Consider the following 9,298-nt stretch of genomic DNA (forward strand, 5'->3'; position numbering starts at 1 on the left):
AACACGTAACTAAGAAGTGGTGAAGTCAATTTTTATATTAGTCCTAAGATTAGAAAGTGCTTAAAAGGGCCGGCCAGATAGCTCAGTGGATTAAAGCACCTGCTTAGGCAGATGCAAGGACAGGGGTTCAATCCCAGGCATGCCATGCTGGCCCCACCCCCAGGGCTCACTGAGAGGTGACTGAGACTGGGTGTGATGGCACGTGCCTGTAATCCCAGAGTTTGGGAGGCTGAAAACAAGGGAATCACTATGAATCTGATCTATGTAGTGAGACCCTGTAGACTCTATACAAAATTTATTTTAAAAAAAGAAAGTGTTTAAGGAGATAGCTGTGCAACAATCTTGTCATTATCATAAAATAGTAAAGTTGTTCTTTTAGCATAAAACAATAGCTATTTTACTCTTTTTCTGATATGAATTTGATATTTGATAAAAATTGGTTCAATCCACCAAATCTGGACTCTCTACCTTTATTTTTTCCAGTCAGTAACTTTATTAGAAAAAGATTAATATTTCAACTTTTAATGACACAATCAGCTCTATAACAGAAAGTCAGAGATACTTTACTTTTACATCTAAATTCAAAGGCTAAGTGTAGCAGAATTGTAAAAATAGAATCACACTTAATCTGATTCACAAGAATACTAACATTTAATCCTGTTTGCAAAGTCCAAGAATGAAAACTTGCAATTAAACACTAAACAAGCCACATGTTTAGGTAATATTTCTTAAAAAGTCTTAAAGAAAAAATATGATACAGGCCCTAAGCATACATGTTATTAACACATGTTCTGAAATCTAGTAGGTCACATAAGTCCTGAATTAACTTTTAATTAAAAAAGCAAAACAAAACAAGAAAACAACTAATTGAGCTTTATACTTTTTCTATGCCACTATCGTTTTCTTTCACCTCATTTTAATGTGCATCTTCACTTTATGCTGTTTTCAGTACTCTTCAACAAATCTTAGAACAGTAGTCGTCTGTCTGGTCTGAGGTTTTATCAGATCAGTATTAATTGGACTGAGAGTCACCTTCAGATTTAATGTCTTCGCTGATCTCCTTGACCTCATTCTTAGTATCACTTTCCTTCGATTCAGGGCTTGCGTCTTCACTCTGCTTTTCTCGACTATTGGACTTCACACTGCTTTTTTTCTCCTCAGATCCCCTCTTTTCTGCTTTCTCCTTGGATTTTCTGTCTTGTCCTCTATCCCGACTCTTTTTTTTAAATTTTTATTTATTTATTTATTTATGTGTGTGTGTGTGTGTGTGTGTGGCCAGCTCAGCCCACCAGGGGGGCGGGGCTGGCTGGCATGTGGTGCTGGGGGATTGAACTGTGGTCCCTGTGCTTTGACTAAGCTTGTTCTAAGTAGGTGCTTTAGACCACTGAGCCATCTCACCAGCCCCGTTCTCTCCCGACTTTTGCTCCTGTGCTTATATGACTTTCTTTTTTTTTTTTTTTTAATTTGACGGAACCGGGGATTGAACTCAGGTCCCTGCGCTTGCCAGGGAAGCGCTTATTCCACTGAGCCATCTCCCCAGCCCCTACTTATATGACTTTCGATCCCGGGTTTTCGACCATCTTCGATCCAGACTGCGAGATCTGTTTCCTTTCTGATTGGTCAAAACTTCTGCTTCTCCACCAATCTCTATTTCTGTTCCGCCTTCTTTCCCTACTTCGTAATTTTTTGTGGTCTCAGGACCTACTGCACCTCCGGTCAGAAGTTCAACTTGACTGTCTACTTCGTGAACAACTTCTCTTTCTTCATTCTGTATCACAAGCTCTTTTTCTCTTTCCTCCTCTTCTCTTCATCTTTTTTTCTTTCTTCCCTTTCTCTCTCCCATTCTTTTTCCTTTTCTTCTCGTTCTTGCTTCTCTTTTTTTAAACATTCATCCCGATCAGGTTCTTCAGTTTTTTTTTTGTTTTGTTTTGTTTTGTTTTTTTTTTCCTTAACTTTTCTTTTAGTTCTTCCACAGTAGCTTTGATTTTGCAATAACCTATGTGTTGTTTTCCCATCAAATGATCATCTACCTGGGACTGAGCATCTCCTACTACCAAAAAGGCTCCACAAACTTCCATTTGTTTTTCTTGGGCAGCAAAACTTTCAATGGTTGAAGTTGTGGATTTAAGCAATTCTCTCTTTTCTTTTAGCTGTCAACTAATTTCATCATTCCCTGGGCTTCTACTTTTCCTTCAGATCCCAATTCTTCAATCTGCTATAGGAGCACACCAATTTTGACTGTGAAAACCTGAATTTTTCCTCATTTTTGCTTGTTGGGCCAGCTACCCCAGAAGACTGCTGGTTTTGAGATAATGCCAAACAAGCATGGCCTCGTCTGCTTCTACGTTCTACTTCCGCTAGTAAGCTCTGTAAGTATCGCAAAAAATCTCTCTCACAACCCACTTCCATGAAACGGGAACTCTTTTCATATTGTTTTCGTAAATTTTCATCGTGAATTTTTCCATATGGACCAAGAGCAGAACAAGTATTTGTGAACAATTCTGCAGGACAAAAACCACAGAGATAATATTTACAAACGCTCTCGTAGTCCCACCGCACTTTGCTGCGCTTCTCATCAGGGGTGACGTTTTGGTCCCGGCCTATTAATTCATCCCACAATCACACGGCCGAAATCATGGTGCTTCCTTCCAGGGGCTGCTGCCAGCCAGCCCTGACCCCCGGCAACGAAAACCCCGGCGGCACAGTCGCCAACTCCTTCGGCCCTCTCTCAGGCTGAGGAGGCTTCTCCACAGAGGAGCCAACAAGACAAAATCTCTGCCTTTCTTTAGACAAGCTAATTCATATTTATTATGATTATAGTGAAGAAAGTAGGTGAAATATCAGTGAACTTTCAAAGAAAATATCCCTATAAACTGATAGCAAGCCATACCAGAAATCCAGCTGAAGATCTTTACATCTATTATGGTAGCAGACCAGACCTTCGCTGGGTCAGCCAACACTTTCGCAAACTTCCGTGAAACAGAGACACATGCCAAACGACAAGTAACCAAGAGACATCTCACTCCTTTGGGTGTTGCTGTCACATGCATGGTTCAGTTCACACATTCAAGTCTGAGACTATCCTAGATATCTGCCCGCCCTCCAGAAATGTGGAAACAAACCCTGAGGGATGTTTTTCATGTTTCTCAGTAATCTTAACAAAAGATTATCAGGACTCTCAACTTTTCTGAGATATTCTTATTCCATTTAGAGGGTTTCTCTTCTTTCGTATGACAATTATGAAAACCATTGTGGTGGCCTTTAGATTCAAGTCTTGTAGTTCTCTCCTGACACTACAGAGATCAGACCCTTTCAAAAGCATGTTGAAAAAGTGCACTGCTCCCCTGACTCCACTCGAAAACTGTCCCTGTGACCCTAGAGTCCTAGCTTGGCAACCTAAGAGACAGTTTCCTGCAAAAATACCCTTTCACAAATGAATAACTAAAGCAAAGCTTCCTAAGCATTTGTGAGTCATAAATTCGATGACCAAAATCATTCTGAGTAGTCACCAAAATATTCCATTTTCCTTCTAGGAATCAGGAAAACTGTACCTCTTAAAATTATTGGATCCGAATGAACTATGTGATGACTTATGACTGACACAAAGTGGGTAGAACTGACATAAGCATGTTATAGGCCCTCAGATATTATGCACAGTAGTCCCTATTCTATGCCCTTTATCATTATTAGGTGGGTGAAGTACTACAGAGTACTATAGAGAGGATCCAAAGTCACTGTTGTGAACTATGGAAAAGAAATGGATACATCACTTACCTACAAGAAGCTGCATGTGATGTCCTAATTTCCTCAACTGAACAGTATTGGTCATGAGTGAGAAAGAAACATTTATGAGATTTTGAATTACTTATTACAGTAGCTAAAACCTTTAATGCTCCTTCAATCACTGCAACTACCTACACACATACAAAATAAGGTGTGCAGGGGCAGGGGAGATGGCTCAGTAGAATAAGCACTTCCCTGGTGAGCACAAGGGTCTGAGTTCAATCACCAGTTCCACCAAAAATAAAATAAAATAAAATAAGGTGTGCAAAGTGTAGGTACTATTCACAAACTGCACAATACATTTTTAGCTGGAATGAAGCCTGAAACAGGTGTCCGTGAGTCCTATATTACATCCTTTATAATATTTATTTTAGCTGTGACTGATTTGAACTTCTCCTTCATGTCACACCCTAAATAACTCAAAACCCTTATTAACTTTTGGCCTGACTCTGAGAAGAGAGATGGGCAGACAAAGGAAACAGGAAAGACAATGCTGTCCCAGGAGCCCTGTGATGCAGAAGCTTTCACGTCCCACTGGAAGAAAATGACTGAGCTGTGAGCATGGTAGCAGTTCTCCAGGACTGAGGGTGACCGGAAGCTGTGCAATTCCAATGATCAGATTTTCTGACTTCCACGGTGTCGATGAAACAGGATTTTTTTGATGGCTTCTTTACTTGTCTCCTTTGTATTTCTACACCCAGGTGGGTTTTGCAAAGTTTTGTCTGATTTTGCTCAACAACTAGTAAGAAATGCACACCAACATTGTTGCTTTTGACAGCCTTGCTCGCCTAGTACTTCTCTCAAGTACTTCTCTCTCTCTACATATTCCCTTCAACCTACCTGGAGTTGTAGTCCATGTTGGTGTTACAGAGTCCCTTGTTTCTCTTGCTGCCTAGGATTACCATTGTTCCTCATACTGAAAGTGTGTTAGTATCAATGATATAAATTAAGCTAGGGCCAGCCAAATAGCTCAGGAAATTAAAGTGCTTCAAGCAGGTACAGGGGCCAAGGGTTTGATCCCTGGGCCTGCTGTACTGGCCACGCCCCTGGGGCTCACTGAGATGGCAATTGAGAATGGGTGTGGCAGTGCATGCCTGTAATCCCAGCTCTTGAGAGGCTGTAAATGGGTGAATCACTATGAGTCCAATCTAGTAGTGAGACCCTGAACACCGTGTGGATCCTTCCCTAAAAACACAAAAAATAAAATAAATAAATCAAGCTATAATTTAAGACATTTATGCAATCTAGTTTGAATACACAACTTTATTTTAATGATTTTTATTTACCAGATAGCTTCTTCTTGATGAGTTATTTAATTATTTATTGGCAACTTTAGAAGCTTTCTTTACCCACAAATGCAATGTTAGCATTATTGATAGTCATATCTAAATTTTGATGGCTAAAAGCCCAGGCTTGTCCAACATTCCTTTCTTTCAAACAATGTTTAGCATCACTGAAAAGGCTTGTATATGTCCAGAGTCGCAACTCCAATCAGGATCACCCATGGCCTGGAGGCCCCCTTTACCTCCACAGTGTGGCCACTCCAAGCTACATTAGACTCCACTGCCTGACACCGCTAAGGGGCATGGGAATGCATGCAACCTGACTGCCATTGTGTCCAGAATGAATCTGCTGCCCAAAACCCATGGGACAACTCTTCTGACCACACGTTGTTCTTTCTCCATCATGGTGTTTCTGGAAATGAAGGCTGAGGGGTATAGTCACAAGCAAGTGTTGCAAACCCAAATACAGGCTTCTGCTAGTGCAGCTCTTAATTCATATACATACTATGTCAGCCAGATTTCCATTACTGTTAAAACTATCTGAGATAATTAATTTACAAAGAGAAAAGGGTTATTTTGGCTCACAGTTCTGAAGGCTTTAGCCCAAAATCAATTCCGCCTGCTGCTTTCAGCCTGTGACAAGGCAACACATCTTGGTGGGAGCAAATGGCAAAGCAAAACTCTCCCTTCATGGTCCAGTGGCAGAAGTAAATAAGAGGAAACTGGGTTCTCACAATTGCTCTCAAAGATGTGCCACCAAGGTTCTAGAGACCACCACTAGACCTCACATCATAAAGGTTTTCTTACCTACTAATAGCACCAAGCTGGGAACCAAGACTTTCACACATAGGGCTTTGGGGACATATAAGATTCAAGCATTAGCACACACCCAGTTACATTTCCCAGGAAACCAGCTCAGAGCCAATCCCAACCTTAGCTTCCATACTGTGTTCAGAACTTGATTCCCTGAGATTAGTTCCTCAAATACTGTGTCCATATGTTCATACAAATGTAAGGCAGGGCCAGCGAGATAGCTCAGTGGTCTAAAGCACCCACTTAGGCAAGCTTAGGCAGACACAGGGGACCAGGGGTTGATCCCTGGCACCTCAGGGCAGGCTGAGTTATGCCCTCCGCCAAAAAAAAAGGTATTAACAACTGCAAGACAATCCCTTAATTCTATTCTCATGGCATTCACTGCCTTCTAGCATGGATACAGCCAAGATAACTTCTTAAAATAGAATATGCTTGCAGAGTATCAAACAATATATACAAATTGGTAGTTCAATAATATTAATATTTGAACTTCCTATGAGAAGTAATTTTTAAAACCATCATGTAAATAGCTTAGTGGATTAAAGCACCTGTAAGTGGGCACAGAGGCTGGGGGTTCAATCCTCAGGCCTGCCATGTCGGCCCCGCCCCTGGGGTGCGCTGAGATGGCAATTGAGACTGGGCATGGTGGCACGCACCTGTAATCCCAGCTTTTGAGAGGCTGTAAACAGCCAGATCACTATGAATCCAATCTAGTAGTGAGACCCTGACCACCCTGTCGACCCTTCCCTAAAATACAAAAAGTAAAAATAAAAATATAAAACCATCCTGCATGTATTTATTAGCAGGAAAATTAATTGTATCATCATTTAATATGTGCCTACGCTTAAGAAATTCACTTATTTTCATATGCTAAAGAAGAAAAAGAAGTCAGAAAAAAGCTACATTTCCAAGTCTATTGGTTGTTAAGGGTACATTGTCAGACACCCATAGAGAGTGGTACTTGCTTGTGAGCCCTCATTTGGGAGGCTGAGTCAGAAGGATCTTAAGTTAGAGCCCACACTGGTCTAGAAAATGACACAGGACCTCAAAAAAAAAAACAAACCTGCATTATCTTACTGTTTATCCTACTGTCTGGACAAATGAAAAGCTAATGTTATCACCGTAATTCTAACCACTGACAATTTACCTTGTCCTTCTGAGTGGCCAATGCATGTATTGATACTATTGATATAGCTAACATTATTTTTTAGTATCTAGGAATGTGGTATAAAAATGTTAATGACAATGAAGTTTATGTTCAAATTTTATTCACTTCACACAAACCATTAAGCATAGATTATCAAGAGGTCAGATTAGTTTGAAAAGAAAGAAATACAGCTTTGGGGCTTAGTGATCTCATTTGAATTCACAGCTGAAGAACAGTTAATAGTGTTTGGTGGGATAGAATACATTGTAAGAGACCTTATGAATGTTGGTTAGCATCCAGAAGAATTTAAATAACAATAAAGAAATTTGTATACTCCTTAGATTTGTCTCATCTATTCAGTGCTTAGGTTGTAATAAAACAACATAATAACTTGAATTTGTATAGCACTTCCTCTCAAAGCACAGTCAAAACCACTGTCTCATCTGATTTTCCATCCTCCCTATAAGAAAAGCAAAATTAATATGTAGTTTTAAGATAAGGGAAGAGAATTACAGGCAGGTGTTATGAAGTTTGTTGAAATGAAAACAAATAAAAAATTAGTTTTACCCCAGAATTTAGGGTGCACTATGCTGGTCCGGGATCGAGGTGTGGTGGCACAGACCTATAATCCCAGCACTGGGGAGGCTGAGACAAGAGGACCACTATGAGTCTGCACTATGAGTCTGAACTGCATAGTTAGACCCTGTATCCAATAAATAAATAAATAAATAAATAAAACTAAATAAAAATGAGTTCTACAATTCCTTTCTATAAAAATCATAGTTATTTCTGCCTACTTCCGGGAACCCCCAGACCCAGTCCTAGCCCAGGTCCGGTGTGTGGAGAGCTTCCTACTAACCTGCGCCTGCGGGACCAGTCCCAGCCCAGGAGCAGCGTGTGCTGGACCCTCTCCCACCCCCTCTGGCCGCCCCCCACCACTCCGCCCTATCTCCCCACCCCTCCCGCCGAGTAGGAATTTCTGCCGACTTCCAGGAACCCCCAGACCCAGTCCTACCCCAGGTCCGGTGAGTGTGTGGAGAGCTTCCTGCTACCCTGCACCGGCGGGACCAGTCCCAGCCCAGGCGCAGCATGGGCCTAACCCTCTCCTACCACCTCAGGCTGCCCCCCACCACTCCACCGTACCTCCCCCACCCCTCCCGCCCAGTGGGAATTTCTGCCGAGTTCCTGGAACGCCCAGACCCAGTACTAGCCCTGGTACGCAGCGGGAAGGAGCTGAGCACAGCAGCCAGACCTAAGCCAGACACAGCTAGATAAGTCCAAACTCTGTAGAGCTCCACCTGAACTTCAGTACGTGTGAAGGTTATAAGAACAGCAAAGATCTACAGCAAAGGGCAGAAGACAGTGCTACACAAAATGACGAGAACAAACAAAATGCAACCTCAGAACCCAAGCCCACCCGTAACAAGTGCAGAGGACACTAACACAGAGCAAATTGGAAATCACACAGGTGAAAGCAATGAATCAACTGCTACTGAAATAAAGAAACAGCTGCAGAAAGATATAGAAGACCTCAGAATGGAAATGAAAAAAGAAATTCCTGAATTAATAACATCTGCACTAAAGAATCAAATGCAGAAACATATGGAAGCAACCCAGTGCCCACCCAGAACAAGTGCAGAGGACACTAGCTCGGCTCAAATGCATAAATCAAGAGCGTCGATAGTAAATAAGCAACAGCAGAAAGATAGAGAGGAAATCAGAGCACAACTCTTTTCTGAAATAAAAAAAGAACTCACAGAACTCGTAGCAGATGAAGTAAAGAAGCAACTGCAGAAACATAAGCAGGAAACCCAATCTGAGAAAAACACTGCAGTAAAAGAATTTCTAACTGCTTCTAAGGAAGATATTGATAAAAAAATAGAGGAGATTAGAAAAATGATGGATTCTTTGAGCAATACAGGAAAGAAATAGATCTCATGAAGCAGAGTCTAAGAGATATAGAGGAAATGAAACTCTCAATCACAAGCTTGCAAAACTGTTTAAGTGAATGTAAAGACAGAGTTTCAGATCATGAAGATGCTGGTGTAGCTAGTGAAAAGGTAAGAAAGGAATTCTTAAAAACAACGAGGATGCAGGAAAGAATAATCCATCACCTGCAAGATGATGCAAAGATGAACAATGTGAGACTAATAGGCATCAATGAGAAAGAAGGAGTCATCACAAAGGACATTAAAAAAATATGGGCAGTAGTAATAGCAGAAAAATTCCCAAATATGAGGAAACAATCTGACATTCAGATAACTGAAGCATA

General features: G+C 41.1%; 1 pseudogene; it reads right to left on the reverse strand.

The window, feature by feature from the left end:
• Nucleotides 1-1,012: 1,012 nt before the first annotated feature.
• On the reverse strand, nt 1,013-2,774 carry LOC101561164 (annotated as a pseudogene).
• Between the last annotated feature and the right edge of the window lie 6,524 nt (nt 2,775-9,298).

Source organism: Octodon degus, unplaced genomic scaffold (genome assembly GCF_000260255.1).
Source record: "Octodon degus isolate 3935 unplaced genomic scaffold, OctDeg1.0 scaffold00003, whole genome shotgun sequence".
NCBI classification, from domain to species: Eukaryota; Metazoa; Chordata; class Mammalia; order Rodentia; family Octodontidae; genus Octodon; species Octodon degus.